Source organism: Pleurodeles waltl, chromosome 4_2 (genome assembly GCF_031143425.1).
Source record: "Pleurodeles waltl isolate 20211129_DDA chromosome 4_2, aPleWal1.hap1.20221129, whole genome shotgun sequence".
Taxonomy (NCBI): domain Eukaryota; kingdom Metazoa; phylum Chordata; class Amphibia; order Caudata; family Salamandridae; genus Pleurodeles; species Pleurodeles waltl.
Window position 1 is genome coordinate 851,502,604 of NC_090443.1, and position 14,764 is coordinate 851,517,367.

At 52.2% G+C, this 14,764-nt stretch overlaps 1 protein-coding gene across 2 annotated transcripts in view; it reads right to left on the reverse strand.

Moving 5' to 3' along the window:
- C8A (complement C8 alpha chain) overlaps window positions 1–14,764 on the reverse strand; it is a 348,185-nt gene that overhangs the window by 1,895 nt on the left and 331,526 nt on the right. The gene's annotated exons all lie outside the window — the stretch shown is intronic.

Sequence of the window (14,764 nt, forward strand, 5' to 3'; positions counted from 1 at the left end):
TGCTGTTTTTGTTACTCTGGGCATTTTACCACTGCTAAACAGTGCTAAAGTGCAAGTGCACCTATACAAAATGTGTATGTAATTGGTTCATCCATGATTGGCATATTTGATTTACTAGCAAGTCCCTATTGCAGTGCACTAGAGGTGCACAGGGCCTGTAAATCAAATACTACTACTGGACCTGCAGCACTGGTTGTGCCCCCCACATTAGTAGCCCTGTAAACATGGCTCAGACCTGCCACTGCAGTGTCTGTGTGTGCAGTTCTAAACTGTAGATTCGACTTGGCAAGTGTACCCACTTGCCAGGCCTAAACCTTCCCTTTTCTTACATGTAAGGCACCCCGAAGGTAGGCCCTAGGTAGCCCCAAGGGCAGGGTGCAGTGTATGGTTAAGGTAGGACATATAGGGACTGATTACGACTTCGGCGGAGAGGGTCAATCGGTCTCAAATGTGACGGATATCCCACCTGCATAATTACGAGTCCATTATATCCTATCGAACTCGTAATAGGGCTGGCGGGATATCCGTCACATTTGGGAAGGATTAACCCTCTCCGCCGAAGTCGTAACCAGGCCCATAGTAATGTGTTTTATGTGTCCTGACAGTGAAATACTGCTAAATTAATTTTTCGCTGTTGCAAGGCCTGTCCCTCTCATAGGTTAACATGGGGGCTACCTTTAAATATCATTAAAGTGTAGATTCCCTTTGGGAGCAGATAGACATGTGGAGATTAGGGTCTCTGAGCTCACAATTTAAAAATACATCTTTTAGCCAAGTTGATTTTAAGATTGTGTGTTTGAAAATGCCACTTTTAGAAAGTGAGCATTTTCTTGCTTAAACCATTTCTGTGACTGCCTGTTTGTGGATTCCCTGTATGGGTCAGTTTGACAGTTGGGCTGGTTGCACCTCTCACTAGACAGTGACACAAAGGGAGCTGGGGTGTAGCCTGCATTTCCTGATGAGCCATCTGGGCTAGGAGGGGGGAAAGGAGTGTTCACTTACACCTGAAAGGGCTGTGCCTCCCCTCACACAATGCAGTCTCCAACCCCCTGGTGAGTGTCTGGGGCCTGGCCTGTGCAAGCCGGATTTCATGAACAAGAGAGACTTTCCTTTGAATTAGGCCAACTTCAAAGGGCAAAATTGGTATATGAAGGGCACCCAAAACCAAGGACTTTAGAACACTTCTGGAAACCAACAGGAACATCTGCCTGGAGAAGAGCTAAAGAGCTGAGGAAGAAGAGCTGCCCTTCCTGTGCTTTGTGGAGCCCTCCTGCAGTTGCTGCTTCTGCCTGTGCTAGAGGACAAAGACTGGACTTTGTGTTGCCTTCCTTCTTGTGAAGAACTCTCCAAGGGCTTGATTAAGAGCTTGCCTCCTGTTGTTTGAAGCCTCAGGGACAGCAAAGACTTCTTTCTGCCAGCACCTGGAGCCTCTGCTGAGACTCCTCCTCTGCCAAGTGGTAACCATTCAGTACCTGGGACCCTGAAAGGAGAAGCTGGCAGCCCATGAGTGAGAAATCCACCCACCGACTGCTGTGAGGGGAAAAGATTGACGCAACTCCGATCTGTGGCTGAAAAATCGATGCTCCACCGGCTTCGTGGCTGAAAATTGACGCTCGCCTCCAACATGACGGGAAGATCTACGTCCACGGCTGGAGAAACGACACGCAGCATCGCTGATGGAGGCTGGTGAGATCGCAACCCAAACTGCATGGTTTTCGGATCATCGTGCGGCAGGATTTCTGACGCAAACATCGCTGGACGTGTAAAAACGATGCAAGACCTGCCCAGACCCAAGAGTGCGGTCAGAATCGACATATCGCTCTCCTGCGGAGAGCAGAAACAATGCACGCCGACTCGACTGAAGGAGAAGCGATGAACAGTTTCGCTCGTGAGTGATATCGACGCATCGCAAGCCCTTTTGATGCACGTGCTGGGTTATTTTTGACACGCCCAGGTAAATTTCCACGCTAACAGCGTTATTGTTGTGTTTGCAATTACATGAAGACTCTTTTTGGTTTTTAATTGATAACTTGACTTGTGTATTGTGGATTTTTGTCGTTTTGGTCTTGTTTTGTTTAGATAAATATGTTCTATTTGCCTAAACCTGTGTTGTGTAATTTTGTAGTGTTTTTATTAAGTTACTGTGTGTGTTGGTACAAATACTTTACAGCTAGCACTCTGACGTTAAGCCTGCTTCTCGTGCCGAGCTACCAAGGGGGTCAGCGGGGTTAGCTGAGGGGGGATTCTCTTTTACCCTGACTAGAGTGAGGGTTCCTGCTTGGACAGGGGGTAATCTAACTGCCAACCAAAGACCCCATTTCTAACATTGGTGATCAGCACTTGGGATTCGACTTGTATTTGTACTTGACATACAGTGATTGAGTGTACACTACTGTTTTGAGTGCAGACCACTACGTGACCACATACTACTTGTCTTGAGATTCTTGCTTTTTCTCTTTTTCTAGGATTTTTCACTACATTCATTTTTGTGGTAATCTTGGATTGACTTCTGAACTTCATTGGAACGTGTTTTCTGCCTTTTGGAACTTTGCACTTTTGTTGACTTTTCATCATGTCCCAATCTGGAGATGCATCAGTTGGAGCTGCTTTTGACCTAGAGAAATTAGAGAGCTATACAAAGGCTCAGTTGAAGCAGTTCTGTAAAAGTTTTGACTGTCCCATTAGGAGCTCATCCAAGAAGGAGGAGTTGCAAAAGGCGCTGAGGGCCTGGGTGACAGCCAAGAGCATTGAAGGGCACACAGAGGATGAGGAGGATGAGGAAGAGCACTCCAGACACAATGGTATTGTGGGTGGGCCTGTTATATCCAGTGAGAGGGTCTCCAGGGCAGGTAGCAGTGTCTCATCTAATAGTCTGACCCCTGAAGAAGTGCAGGACAGACAGACAGAGAGGGAGCACCAGAGGGAGTTGGAGAAATTGAGGATGGCCATAGAGGAGAAAAAGTTGTTGATGGCTCATGAGTTCAGCTTAAGGGAGCTGGATCAGAGGAGCCAGTCTAGTAGGGATGGTGGCAGCCACATCACAGTACAGCCTGAGAGGAGGGAGCACATTCCTAAAGATCTTGTTAAGGATTACAAGAGAGAGGATGACATATACTCGTGATTCAAGGAGTATGAGTCTGCTCTCCACATGAATCTGGTCCCTGAAGCTTATTGAGCGCTGGTCTGTGGAAGCACTTTGAGGTAGAGGGGAGGGATATACTGACATCCCTAGGGGATGCTCAGAATCTCACCTACACTATCATGAAGGATGTCCTACTCACAAGATATGGTCTTACTCCTGAGCAGTTTACGGATACATTTAGGTCCTATAAGAAGAAGGAATCCCAAACATGGTTGGAATGTGTTGGTTCTTTTTGCAGGACACTGGATGGTTGAGTGAAGGGCAGTAAGGTAACTACGAATGAGGGGCTTTACAATCTGATGGCTTGGGAGCACTTGTACAGTTAATGTTTTCCAGAGCTGCGCCAGCACCTGATTGACAGCAAGCTGACTGATCCCAGGAAGCTTGCGCAGGAGATCACCAGGGTCCAAAAGAGGTATAGGGGAGACCATTCCAAGGGTGGGCAGGGTCCCTCTCAGAAGAAAGGGGGTGAGTGTAAACAGGGGGAGTTCTCTAAAGGGACCCAAATTAGTTCCCAGGGAAAAGATTCTCCAACCCCCGTGAAAAAAAGCCATGGTTCTCCAAAGGGAAGCCAGTGGCAGGGAGACCCCCAGGTACGTGCTATGCATGTGAACAGGTGGGTCATGTGAGGGTGGACCTCAAATGCCCCAAGAGTACACCAGTACCCACTGGTGCACAGCCCCAGGGTTTGGCTAGTGTAGCGCTTGGGAAGAAGTTGGTTCCAGGTGGGTGGGAGCCAGCTGAGATAACCATTGTCTCACGAGGGGACAGTGAGATGGTCCAGAGAACCCTTGTGCCTGAAGGTTAAGGCCAGGTTTCACTCAACACGGTGGGCAGCTCCACCTGCCTCACTCAACATGCTGTGCAGCTCCATCTGCCTGCCTCCATGCCCCCGACCCCACCCTCGCTGCTGCTGCAAGTTCGAGGCCCTCCACCACCCGCAGGCACCCGCCTACCCCTCATCCCTGGTGTCTAATGGTTGCCGTAAGTATTGTGTGTCTGTCCTGTAATTGTCTGTGCGTTAGTTGTGCCGTTTTTCCTCTTGCTGTGCCTTTTTGCCTGTTTGTGCCTTCTCGTTCTCTGACTTTACTCTCTGTACCTTTAGGCACTTTTATGTGATTCTCCTCGTCTTTTTGTGCCTTTTTGTAGCTTTGTCGTCTTTTGTGCCCATTTCCAGACGATTTTGGCTTTTCCCGCTCCCCCGTTCCCACCACTGCTTCCCCTGCGGCCCCACCCCCCTCGTACCCCTATTCGCCCACAGCTCCCTGCTTCCCGCCTCCCAGCTGCTCCTCCCTCCCATCTCCCCTTTTTAATGGCGGCTGCTGCGCGGTGCTGAGAGTGACCCCTGACCTGTCTTAAGGCCAGGTTTCACTGAACACGCTGCGCAGCTCCACCTGCCTGCCTCCGTGTCCCCGACCCCACCCTCGATGCTGCTGCGAGTTCGAGGCCCTCCTCCACCCACAGTCACCCGCCTGTGCTTCATCCCTGGTGTCTAGTGGTTGCCGTAAGTACTGTGTGTCTGTCCTGTAATTGTCTGTGTGTTAGTTATGCCGTTTTTCCTCTTGTTGTGCCTTTTTGCCTGTTTGTGACTTTCCATTCTCTGCCTTAGCTCTCTGTGCCTATAGGCGCTTTTTGTTACTCTTCTCGTCTTTTGTGCCTTTTTGTGCCTTCGTCATCTTTTGTGCCCATTTCCAGCTGATTTAGGTTCTTCCCGCTCCCCCGTTCCTGTCACTGCTTCCTCTGCGGCCCCGCCCCTCTCGTGCCCCCATTCGCCCACCGCTCCCCGCCTCCCAGCTGCTCCTCCCTCCCACCTCCCCTTCTTAATGGGGGCCGCTTTGCGGGCACACCAGAGGCAAGCCCGTCTGCGCCGGTCCGCGCTTGGATCGCGCCCAGCACCAGCCCCTCTGCCCCTCGCACCTCCCACGCTGCCAGATGCCGCTACACCACAGAAGAACTCCAAGCGCTCAACCCCGGCCACCCCACCGCCTGCATCCAGATCTCCCCTAGGCACACCCACGGACCCTTCTCATGCCGAACGTGCCACTTTTCCTGCGCTCAAGCCACCAAGCACCACAACAATGGCACCCACCTCAACCACCTCAACTGCATCCTCCTCAACACCTACTCCATCCACAAGCATGCCATCGAACTCTGAGACCTGCTCACATCAACCTCCCCAGACATCGCCTTCCTCACCGAAACCTGGATGAACCCCTCATCGGAACCCGACATCGCCATAGCCATCCCTGAGGGCTACAAAATCACCCGAAGAGACCGCACCAATAAACCAGGAGGAGGAATCGCCATAGTCCACATGAGCTCCATCAGGATCTCAACCGACACCCACGACACTCTAGATGCCGCTGAAACACTGCACTTCCAGATAAACATCAACGGCAACACCACCCTGAGAGGAACCTTCGTCTACAGACCCCGGGGCCCCACCCACAATTCTAAGACGCCATCGCTGACACAATCAGCACCCACACCCTCGCCTCCATGGACTACATGCTCCTCGGCAACCTGAACTTTCACCTGGAGAACACCGGCGACAGCAACTCCTCAGCCCTACTGGACAACCTCGCCAACATCGGCCTCAAGCAACCTGTCACTACGCCCACCCACTCAGCCAGCCACACACTCAACGCTATCTTCTCCACCAGCAGCCACATCACCTTCACCCACACGACCGAACTCCACTGGACCGACCACCGCTGTGTCCATTTTCTCTTCCAGAAACCCACCGCCCACCACCAACAGCATCGGATCCCTCACCGCAAGTGGAACAAGATCTCCAAGGACCAACTGATCTCCAACCTCTCCCACGCCCACCCCCCAACACCAGCGACCCCAACATCACCGCCCTCAACCTCAAGCAATGGTTCGACGACTGCGCCAACACCCTCGCTCAACTCATGAAAATCACCAAAACCCGCACCAACGAGATAGCTCCCTAGTTCCCTGCAGACCTTCAGGCCTCCAAGCGGGAATGCCAAAAAGCCGAGAAGATCTGGCACCAAGAACAAACAGAAAGCAACCATGCTGCCCTCAAATCCGCCATCCGCAAACATCACCAGCTCATCCGGACCACCAAAAGATCTTTCTACAAAGAACAAATTGACAAAAACGCACACAAAAGCAAGTAGCTCTTCATCATCATCAAGGAACTCACCAACCCCAAGTCCTGCTCTGCTGACCCCCCTATTTGCAAGACCTCTGCGCCACCTTTTTTCACTGCAAGATCACAGACATCCATGGCAGCTTTGCACCGCCGTCCCCACCACCACCACTGCCAAGGCCGACCCCAATGCACCCATCCACACCAATATCCGGAGTGCCTGGACCCCCACCAATGAGGTGGAAACCACCAAGACCCTGAGCACAATCCACTCCGGTTCACCCGCTGACCTCTGGCCTCACCACGTCTGCAATAAAGCCAGCCAAATCATCCCTCCTAGCTCTGGACCATCATCAACAACTCCTTCGAGACCGCCATCTTCCCGGAGAGCTGGAAACAAGCCGAAGTCAACACCCTGCTCAAAAAGCCCAAAGCTGACCCTGAAGACCTCAAAAACTACCGGCCCATCTCCCTACTCCCCTTCCCTGCGAAGGTCATCGAGAAGATAGTCAACAACTAACTATCTCGCTTCTTGGATGACAACAGCCTACTCGACATCTCCCAGTCTGGCTTCCACAAGAACCACAGCACTGAGTCCGCCCTTATTGCTTGCACTGACGACATCAGGAGAAGGCTCGACAAAGGGGAAACCGTTGCCCTCATCCTCCTTGACCTTTCATCAGCCTTCGACACCGTCTGTCACCACACTCTTTGCACACGCCTCCACGACTCCGGAATCCGCCACAGAGCCCTGAATTGGCTTACATCCTTCCTCTCTGTCAGAACCCAAAGAGTCTGCCTCCCCCCATTCCTGTCAAAAACCACCAAGACCATCTGCGGAGTCCCCCAGGGATCCTCACAGAGCCCCACCCTCTTCAATGTCTACATGACACCGCTCGCCAACATCGTCCGATCCCACTGCCTCAACATCGTCTCCTACGCGGACGACACTCAGCTCATCCTCTCTCTCATGAAGGACCCCGCAACCGCCAAGACCAACCTCCACACCGGACTTCACGCCATCGCCAACTGGATGGAGGTAAGCCACCTCAAACTGAACTCGGAGAAGACCGAGACAATCATCTTCGGCTCCAACAGATCAGCATGGGATGACTTCTGGTAGCCTGCCACTCTGGGATCTGCCCCAATGCCCACCACCCACGCATGCAAACTCGGCTTCATACTGGACTCATCGCTCTTCATGACCCAGCAATTCAATGCCATCTCATCCTCATGTTTCAACACCCTTCAAATGCTTCGCAAGATATTTCAGATGGATTCCTGTTGAAACCAGAAGAACGGTCACCCACGCCCTCACTAGCAGCAGACTGGACTACGGCAATGCTCTCTAAGCGAGAACAATGGCCATGCTCCAGAGGAAACTTCAGCGCATCCAGAACGCCTCAGCACGACTCATCCTCAACCTCCCTCGCCACGAACACATCTCAGCCCACCTCAGAGACCTCCACTGGCTCCCAGTCAACAAAAGGATCATCTTCAAACTCCTGATCCACACTCACAAGGCTCTCCACAATGCCGGACCTGCCTACCTCAACGAGCGTCTCAACTTCCACATCCCGACACGCCAGCTCTGCTCTACCAACCTTGCCCTAGCGACCGTCCCCCCAGCCACCGGACCACAACAGGTGGCAGATCCTTCTCCCACCTTGCCACCAAAACCTGGAACTCCCTCCCCATCAACCTACGTCTGACCCAGGACCTCCTGACCTTCAGGAAGCACCTCAAGACCTCGCTCTTTGAGCAGTAGCACACCCCCCAGCGCCTTGAGACCCTCCCGGATGAGTAGCACACTTAACAAATTACTGATTGATTGAGAACACTAAAAAGTAGAGGCAGTGGGTGATCATCAATAGAAAGAGGGTGAGGAGTCAGCTGGTGTCTGAAGAGCAGATTGATCCCCGGGTACTCCACTAAGTAGTTGCAGTGGACAACTCAGAGCACCTGTGCAGAGTGGCGCAGGTTCCCTTTGAATGGGGGGGGTCTCAGGTTCCTTGAAGGTAGCTGTGTGTCCAACCATGCCTGTAAATTGTTTTCTAGACAATGACCTGGAGGATTTCCCTTGGAAGGATGTGGAACACAGGTCTCACTTGGGGATGTTGGGTCTGCCTGGGTGGGTATGCGTATCCACCTGGTCAATGGCAGCCAATCAGGGTGGTCAAGAGCCCCGGGAACCTGAAACAGTGGCCCAGGGGACCGCCAAGAAGAGGAAGGGCAGGGGGCATGGGAAGCCAGCCTCAGAAGTTCCTACAGTCCGGGAAGAGGTGGAGCCTGAGGGTGACGCCCTGGAACCTACAGGGAAACAGGTGGCTGAACTAGGGGAGGTCCCTGAGCTGTTGAAATGCAGCAGGAAGGGGGGCTCACCAGGGAAGCATTCTGTGCAGCACAGAGGACGTGCCCTTCTCTGGAGGGTTTGCAGCAGCAGGCTGCAGACCAGGCGGCTGGCAAGGAGCCAGGATCACACCTGATCTATTGGGAGGATGACCTCCTGTATAGAGAGCCTAAGGTTCCTCAGCCTGTGTGCTGACAGCACCCCAGTGGTTCAGGACCTCGCTACTGGGGTTGGCTCATGATGTGCCTTTTGCTGGACATTTGGGGCAGGACAAGACCTTTGAGAGGCTTGTCACCCACTTTTACTGGCCCCTAATGCGCAGGCACTCAGATGCACATTGCAGGTCTTGTCAGACTTGTCAGACAAGTGGCAAGAGTAGGAGGAAATGTAAAGCTTCCCTCTAGCCTTTGCCTGTTGTCAGTACTCTCTTTGAGAGGGTAGGCATTGACATTGTGGGGCCTCTAGATCCCAAGACAGCCATGGGCAACAGGTTTATCCTGGTCTTGGTGGACCATGCCACCCGGTACCCAGAAGCCATTCCATTGAGATCAATCACTTCCCCTGTGGTGGGTCGTGCTTTGATGGGGGTTTTTACCCGCATGGGGTTCCCCAAGGAAGTGGTATCTGATGGGGTACCAACTTCATATCCACGTATATGAAGTTTCTGTGGAAGGAGTGTGGGGTAACCTACAAGTTCACCACCCCTTACCACCCCAAAGTAATGGTCTGGTTGAGAGATTCAACCGCACCTTAAAAGGCATGATCATGGGCCTGTCAGAGCCCTTGAGGGGGAAGTGGGACGTCCTCTTGCCATGCCTTTTGTTCGCCTACAGGGAGGTGCCTCAAAAGGATCTTGGGTTTAGCCCCTTTGAGCTGATTTATGGCCACCCTGTAAGGGGACCTTTGAGTCTGGTTAAGGAAGCTTTGGAGAAAGCTCCTAGTAACACCCCCCAGGATGTATTCAGTTACATGCTGGCTCTAAGAAACCAGACTGCCCGCTTCAGGAGTCTCGCTCAGGAGAACCTAGAAGCAAGCCAGGAGGACATGATACGCTGGTATGACCAGAATGCCACTCTGGTCGAGTTTCAACCTGGACAAAAGGTGTGGGTGATGGCACCATTGGAGCCTAGGGCGCTCCAGGATAAGTAGACTGGGTCTTTTGAGGAGGTGGAGCGCAAGAGCGAAGTCACCTACCTGGTGGGCTTGTGGTCTCCAAGGAACCCTTTAAGGGTCCTGCACATCAACAGCCTTAAACCTCACTTTGAGTGGACTGAAATGTCCATGCTCCTTGTGACAGATGATGGGGTAGAAGAGGAGAGTGAGCCTCTTCCTGACCTCCTGTCTGCAGGAGAAAAAGATGGGTCAGTGGAGGGAGTGATCCTCTCCCCCTCCCTGACTGAGGAGCAGCAAAGTGACTGTCGCCACGTGTTGGGACAGTTTTGATCACTGTTTTTCCTGATCCCAGGAGTTACACACTTGTGCACACATTATGTGGACACTGGGGACAATACACCTATTAAACGGAAAGTTTACAGGGTGACTGACAGGGTCAGGGCATGCATTAAGGATGAGGTATCCAAAATACTTACCCTAGGGGTTATTGAGCACTCCAGCAGTCCTTGGGCCAGCCCAGTGGTATTGGTCCCAAAGGCTGCTGCACTTGGTGCCACCCCAGAACTCAGATTCTGTGTGGACTACCGGGGACTCAATGCGGTCAGCAAGACTGACGCACATCCCATCCCCCGAGCTGATGAGCTCATTGACTGGTTGGGAGCTGCCAAGTACCTCAGTACGTTTGATTTAACATCTGGGTACTGGCAGATTGCCTTAACTGAGGGGGCCAAGGAGTGGTCAGCATTCTCTACACCAGATGGCCACTTTCAATTTAAAGTGATGCCATTTGGGATGAAGAATGCCCCTGCCACCGTTCAGGTGTTTGAAAGGTTGATCAACCAGGTGTTGGCTGGGCTGGATGAGTTCAGTGTTGCCTACCTGGATGACATTGCTGTGTTTAGTTCCACATGGGAGGAACACCAGCAACACCTCTGGAGAGTGCTGGAGGCCCAGCAGAAGGCAGGCCTCGCTATAAAGGTGAGCAAGTGCCAAATAGGGCTGGGTTCTGTGGTGTATTTAGGGCACCAGGTGGGGAGTGGCCAGGTGGCACCCCTACAGCCTATGATTGACACGATTCTGGCTTGGGAGTCTCCCAAGACCCAGACTGAAGTGAGAGCCTTTTTAGGTCTCACCGGATATTACAGGAGGTTTTTTAAGGGATATGGTACCATTGTTACCCCCTTAAATGAGTTGACTTCTAAGAAGCAACCCAGGAAAGTGATCCAGACAAAGGCTTGCCAGAACGCTTTTGATGCCCTGAAGGCTGCCATGTGCACAGCACCCGTGCTGAAGGCACCTGACTACTCCAAGGAGTTTGTTGTGCGAACAGACGCCTCAGAGCATGGTATTGGAGCAGTACTCTCACAGCTGAATGAAGATGGCCTAGATCAACCTGTAGCCTTCATTAGCAGGAGGTTACTACCCAGGGAACGTAGGTGGAGTGCCATAAAATGTGAAGCGTTTGCTGTGGTTTGGGCACTGAAGAAGCTAAGACCCTACTTGTTTGGGACTCACGTCTGAGTTCAGACCGACCACAGGCCCCTCAGATGAGGGGTGAGAATCCAAAACTGTTGAGGTGGTTCATTTCCCTACAGGGGATGTTCTTTATGGTGGAACACCGTCCTAGTACAGAGCACGCCAATGCTGATGGTCTGTCCTGGTTCTTCCACCTTAGTGATGAGAACTCCCATGAGGTTGGGTAGTTGCTCCCCACTTTCAGCTGGGGGGGCACGTGTTAGACTTTTCATCCTTGGCGTGGTCTCCCTTAACGTTTTGCCTCTGTGCCGCAGGTTGTTGATGTGTGCTGGACTCTGATTTTACTGTTTTTGTTACTCTGGGCGGGCACTTTACCACTGCTAACCAGTGCTAAAGTGCAAGTGCTCCTTTACAAAATGTGTATGTAATTGGCTTATCCATGATTGGCATATTTGATTTATTGGTAAGTCCCTAGTACAGTGCACAAGAGGTGTCCAGGGCCTATAAATCAAATGCTACTAGTGGGCCTGCAGCACTGGTTGTGCCACCCACATAGATAGCTCTGTAATCATGTCTCAGACCTGCCACTGCAGTGTCTGTGTGTGCAGTGTTAACTGTAAATTCGACTTGGCAAGTGTACCCACTTGCCAGGCCTAAACATTCCCTTTTCTTACATGTCAGACACCCCTAAGGTAGGCCCTAGGTAGCCCCAAGGGCAGGGTGCAGTGTATGGTTAAGGTAGGACATATAGTAATGTGGTTTATATGTCCTGACACTGAAATATAGCTAAATTCGTTTTTCACTGTTGCAAGGCCTGTCCCTCTCATAGGTTAACATGGGGGCTACCTTTAAATCTGATTAAAGTGTAGATTCCCTTTGGGAGGTGATGGACATGTGGAGTTTGGGGTCCCTGAGCTCAGAATTTAAAAATACATCTTTTAGTAAAGTTGATTTTAAGATTGTGTGTTTGAAAAAACCACTTTTAGAATGTGGGCATTTTCTTGCTTATACCATTTCCGTGACTCTGCCTGTTTGTGGATTCCCTGTCTGGGTCCGTTTGACAGTTGGGATGGTTGCACCTCACACTAGACAGTGACACAAAGGGAACTGGGGTGTAGCCTGCATATCCTGATGAGCCATTTGTGCTAGGAGGGAGGGGAGGAGTGGTCACTCACATATGAAAGGGCTGTGCCTGCCCTCACACAATGCAGTCTCCAACCCCTTGGTGAGTGTCCGGGGCCTGGCTTGGGCAAGCTGGATTTCACGAACAAGAGAGACTTTCCTTTGAAGTAGGCCTACTTCAAAGGAGAAATTGGGTATAAGAAGGGCACCCAAAACCACAGACTTTAGATCACTTCTGGACACCAAGAGGAACCTCTGCCTGGAGAAGAGCTGAAGAGCTGAGGAGAAGTGCTTCCCTGTCTGTGACTGTGCTTTGTGGAACTATCCTGCAGTTGCTGCTTCTGCCAGAGTAAGAGGGCAAAGATTGGACTTTGTGTGCCTTCCATCTTGTGAAGAAATCTCCAAGGGCTTGATTTAGAGCTTGCCTCCTGTTGTTTGAAGTCTCAGGGACAGCAAAGACTTCTCTCTGCCAGCACCTGGAGTCTCTGGAAAGACTCCTACTCTAACCTGTGTGGTGCCTTTCCAGTTCCTGTGACCCTGAAAGGAGAAGCTGGCAGCATAAAGACAAGGAAATCCAAGCACAGAGCACTGTGCGGGGAAAAGATTGACGCAACTCTGATCTGCGGTTGAAGAAACGACACGCTGCCGGCTCCGCAGCGGAGAAACGATGCTTGCAGGAAACCCGACTGAAGAATCACCGCATGGAGCAGGAGAAACGACACGCAGCATCGCTGACGGAGGCTGGGAGATCACAACCCACGCTGCGGGGTTTTCAGATCATCGTAAAGCTGGATTTCCAACTCAAGTACCGCTGTGGTTGGAAAAACAACGCAAGGCCTGCCCGGACCTGAGAGTGCAGACCGGATCCATGCCTCGTTCTCCTGCGGAGTGAAGAAGCGACGCGCCCCGACCCTGCGAAAGGAGAAACGATGCACGGTCCCGCTTGTAAGTGGAATCAACGCCTCGCAATCCCCTTTTTGACGCACACTTGCCAGTGCGGGGTTATTTTTGACGTGCACCAGGTACATTTTCACGCTAGCAGTGCTCGTGTGTGTTTAAAACTACTTAAAGCCTCTTCTTGATTTTTAATTGATAACTTGACTTGGGTATTGTGGATTTTTGTCGTTTTGGTCTTGTTTTGTTTAGATAAATATCTCCTATTTTTCTAAACTGGTGTTGTGTCATTTTGTAGTGTTTTCCTTAAGATACTGTGGTGGTCATTCTGACCCTGGCGGTCTTTGACCGCCAGGGCGGAGGACCGCGGGAGCACCGCCGACAGGCCGGCGGTGCTACAATGGGGATTCCGACCGCGGCGGTAAAGCCGCGGTCGGACCGGCACCACTGGCGGGGTCCCGCCAGTGTACCGCGGCCCCATTGAATCCTCCGCGGCGGCGCAGCTTGCTGCACCGCCGCGGGGATTCCGACCCCCCCTACCGCCATCCAGATCCCGGCGGTCGGACCGCCGAGATCCGGATGGCGGTAGGGGGGGGTCGCGGGGCCCCTGGGGGCCCCTGCAGTGCCCATGCCACTGGCATGGGCATTGCAGGGGCCCCCGTAAGAGGGCCCCTACATGTATTTCACTGTCTGCTGCGCAGACAGTGAAATACGCGACGGGTGCAACTGCACCCGTCGCACAGCTTCCACTCCGCCGGCTCGATTCCGAGCCGGCTTCATCGTGGAAGCCTCTTTCCCGCTGGGCTGGCTGGCGGTCTGAAGGCGACCGCCCGCCAGCCCAGCGGGAAAGTCAGAATTACCGCCGCGGTCTTTCGACCGCGGAACGGTAACCTGACGGCGGGACTTTGGCGGTCGGCCTCCGCCGCCCGCCAAGGTCAGAATGAGGGCCTGTGTGTGTTGGTACAAATACTTTACACCTAGCACTCTGAAGTTAAGCCTACTGCTCTGCCAAGCTAACAAGGGGGTACGCAGGGGTTAGCTGAGGGTGATTCTCTTTTACTCTGACTAGAGTGAGGGTCCTTGCTTGAACAGGGGGTAACCTGACTGTCAACCAAAGACCCCATTTCTAACAGTCCGGCTGCCTGTCGGCGGTAGCCTGGTGGTGGTGGAAGGCCGCCTGTGGCAGTCCCCACTGCCTTCATTATGTGGCGGTCGAGACTGCGATGCCGGTGGCAGTAAATTCCGCTGCCACCGGCATGGTGGTCTCGACCACAAAGTTCATAATGAGGGCCATAATAATGTGTTTTATATGTCCTGACAGCAACTGCTAAAATCATTTTTCACTGTTGCAAGGCCTGTCCCTCTCATAGGGTAACATGGGGGCTACCTTTAAATATCATTGAAGTGTAAATTCCCTTTGAGGGCGGAAAAACGTGCAGTTTGGGGTCTCTGAGCTCACAATTTAAAAATACATCTTTTAGTAAAGTTGATTTTAAGATTGTGGGCCTGATTCTAACTTTGGAGGACGGTGTTAAACGGTCCCAAAAGT